Below are 4,326 nucleotides of genomic sequence, written 5' to 3' on the forward strand. Positions count from 1 at the left end.
GGGATGCTGGGGAGTTCACGGATCAAGGTGTTTGTTTTGTTTACAATCGTTACGCAGGCGCGCAAGCGCGAATTTCTTTCTTGCCGCACTAAAAAGTATCTGTGGACACACCTCTCGGAAATTATTTCGTCACTTTGACATAATTTTTACCATTTTAAATTAGCCGTTACATGGACTATTATATATGAAAATGTGCGCATTTTTATGTAGAATACAACAAAAAATACTCATGATGTAGCTTTAATCAGTTTTGAGATATTTTCATATAAATACGATAAGTGCCAAAATTTCAACCTTCGGTCAAACTTTGACTCTACCGAAAAATGGTCGAAAAACGCAATTGTAAGCTAAAAACTCTTATACTTTAGTAATATTCAATCATTTAACTTAATTTTGCAACTAATTGAAGTCTCTAGCACAATATTTCGATTTATGGTGAATTTATGAAAAAAACTTTTTCCTTACGTCAGCGCGGTAACTCTTCCGAAAATAATCATACATGCGATTGTGGTAATGTTTGCACCATTTTAAATTAGCCGTTACATAAAGTTTATATATGAAAATGTGCGCAATTTCATGCACAATACAACTAAAAAACAACCATGGTTGTAGCTTTTATCAATTTTGAAATATTTTTCATATAAAAAAATGATAAGTGACAAATTTTCAACCTTCTGGTCAATTTTGACTCTACCGAAATTGGTCGAAAAAACGCAATGTAAGCTAAAACGCTTATATTCTAGTAATATTCAAGCATTTACCTTCATTTTGCAACAAATTGGAAGTCTCTAGCAAAATATTTCGATTTATGGTGAATTTATGAAAAAAATAACATTTTTTTTACGTCCGCGCGGTAACTCTTCCGAAAAATCATACGTGCGATTGTGGTAATGTTTGCACCATTTAAATTAGCCGTTACATAACGTTTTATATATGAAAATGTGCGCAATTTCATGTATAATACAACTAAAAATAGTTGAAGGTTGTAGCTTTTCTCATTTTCGAAATATTTGCATATAAATCACGATAAATAGAAAAAAAACCACGTTCGGTCAAATTTGACTCTACCGAAATGGTCGAAAAACGCAATTGTAAGATAAAACTCTTACAGTCTAGTAATATTCAGCCATTTATCATCATCGTGAAACAAATTCGAAGTCTCTAGCACAATATTTAAATTTATGGTGAATTTAAAAAAAAACTTTCCTTCCCTCCGCGCGCGGATTCTCCGCCACAAATCTCCGAATGCGTAAGTCCCATTCTTGGAATATTTGCTCCGTTTCATATTAGGCATTTCATAGAGTTTTATATATGAAAATGTGCGCAATTTCATGTAGAATAAAACGAAAAATATTTGAAAGTTGTAGCTTTTCTTATTTCCGAAATAATTGCATATAAAAAAATATATATTAAAAAAATTCGACATTCGGTCAACTTTAACTCGTCAGATATGGTCGAAAACTGCATTTGTAAGCTAATATTCTTACAGTATAGTAATATTCAATCATTGTCTTTCATTTTGAAAGAAATTGTAAGTCTCTAGGACAATATTTAGATTTATGGTGAATTTTTGAAAAAAAAAATATGTGTTTACGTCCGCGCGTTACGAATTCATGCATTATTTTGTGATAATATTTTCTCTGTGTTGCTTTATCGTTTTACAATTTGTTATATACCAAAATGATCGCAATTTAGTGTACATTACAACGAAAAAAAAAAAAAAAAGTAACTTGTTACCTTCACCGTTTTGCAAACAGCGCGATTTGAATACACATTTATATGAAATTCGTTTTTGCGCTATCATATATCGCATTATTTATATATGATAATGATATTTTTTTCATTTCTGATGGTTGCATACTAAACTTCAGGCAATGAAAAAAAAAGGGAGCCAAAAATGAACTCTTAATCTTCAAAACTAAGCGCGCTATGATTTTTTGAAAAAAATATTTTTTCCGCTCCCGCGCTCACTCTGAAATGTCTTCGGCACACGGGAGACATTTTTTTTTTTTTTACCGCTTCGGCGTTTAAGGGTAATAGCAACATAATAACTTTTTGTGAGCCTTTTGATAAACACAATCAATTAAATGAGGTGGGTAGCAGAGATCGTTTCCTATCTTTTTTATGTATTCTATTTTCTTGGTCCATATATTGTGGACTCGTGATACGCAAAGCGTGTAGGAACATAGAAGAAAAAATTGAAAGTTTAATTTTAAGATGGTGGCCAGAATAAAAATGTACATATGTTAAATTATTTGTGGGTTTTCTATAAATACTGAATTTCCATTGGAAAGATTCTCTATGTATTAGTACATCTAGGAAAGGGATGACATTGTTATTTTCAATTTCAACAGTGAATTTTATGGATGGCACTAAATTATTCAATTTAGACAGTAAATCATTTACATCGATACCACCAGGTAAGACTACTAAGATACCATCGCATATCGGTACCATTTTTTAAGGGGTAAGTGTGTATTCGGGAGGTGTTGTCTCTCAAAAAAATTCCATATAGAATTTGAAAGGAGAGGTGATAAAGGGTTACCCATGGCTATACCGAATATTTGTTGGTAATATTCTCCATTAAAAATAAATCTGCAATCACAAATACATAACTTAATTAAGGAAATTATGTGACTAACGGACATAGGCAATTCATGCAGTACAAGTTCATTACTTAGCTTACCTTATTTTCGTGGATTTGAAACCATAAAGTCAATATTTAAATCGTTTAATGTTAATGTAGTGTTCTCTTATAACAATACCATTAAAGATATGCTAATTAAGAATAGTCCCGTAACAAATAACAACATCATTTACAAAATTCCTTGTAAGGATTGCCCATCATTTTACGTTGGTCAGTCTAGTAAAAATTTATGTGTTCGGATTAAGCAGCATATGTATTCAGTTAGAACAGCCCAGACTTCAAATGCACTGTTTATCCATCTGAGTGAAAAATCTCATTGTATTAATTGGGGTGATACCTCGGTAATTACTAGATCTAATGATTATGTTTCAAGAAATTTACTGGAATCGGCAATTATACAAATCACTAATAAAAACAACCTAAATCTTAGTCTGGGAATGTACCATTTGGACCCATTTATTTGTAAGATGTTTATGAAGGACCTCAAAATAAATGAACAACTAATAAATTAGTCCCACATATATATAGTTATTATTTCTTCTCTCTCTCTGGTTCGATATTCTCTCCCTTTTTCTCTTGCTCGATAGATATATATATATATATATTATATATATATTATATATATATATATATATATATATATATATATATATATATATTTTCTTTCGTCTTTCATTAATAATAATTTTTTGTTGGGAAAAATTTGTGTAAAAATTCATGATATTAAATTGTATATGCTCCTGTGTTTTTTTTTCAAAATGTACTGTTTTCTGGAAGAATCACCTGGTTTACTGCGGGTATCCTACAAGGTGTGGTGGCTAGCCTCTGGCGACTCCTCCTTTCTGTAGAGTGAAAATCGCCCTTATGGCTAATCTGGTAGTGTCAGTTTTGTATATTAAGCCTTCTTTTGACTGTTGTCCTTTGTAAAATCAGTTTGCCTCAGTAAAGGGTCCGAACAGGACCGAAAGTACTTGGCTATCTCGCTTTTTTTTTTTCATTTTTTTCCTTCGTGGCAAAAAACCTTTATTTATACATAGCATCACGTTTTATATACTTCGTGATCAAGTGATTCATATATTATATATATATATATATATATATCTATATATATATAGTATATATCTATATATACACACGCATATGCGCGCGTGCGCGCGTTGAGTCTCTAGGACACAAAATGTCAAATCATGTCCCCCAAACCAGCCCGCAGCTATTTTTAATGTGTAATGTCCCCGCCAGTTACCAGCCACATTTACAGTCATATCGAGACTTGCCGCTACTAATAAATAACCGCTGACTGTCGCGTACGGAAAGCCGTGTCATGTACGCGCCCGCGCGCCCTCGCCGGAGGCGAAAAATCGCGAACATTCGGGCATATTCGTTATTAATATTATATTCCATAACGCGAAGCATTTTTTTTTATCTTGGAAATGTCAGCGAAAAGAAGAAAAGAAGGTTAGCGCTATGGCGCACTCGTCTACCCTCGGGGTTGCATCTTAACGATTTTGGTTCGTGATTATTTTTATTTTAACGACTTTGTCGGCTGGTAAATGTGATTAAATATGACTTAATAAATTATAGTGTCTTGAAATTATATTAATTCGCGGTAATTACACCGAGATGAGAGTCATTAGGGCTTAAATAAGATCGCGAAAGATGAACCGGACTCGCAGACTAGG

This window comes from Macrobrachium nipponense, chromosome 49, assembly GCF_015104395.2.
Source record: "Macrobrachium nipponense isolate FS-2020 chromosome 49, ASM1510439v2, whole genome shotgun sequence".
Lineage (NCBI taxonomy): Eukaryota > Metazoa > Arthropoda > Malacostraca > Decapoda > Palaemonidae > Macrobrachium > Macrobrachium nipponense.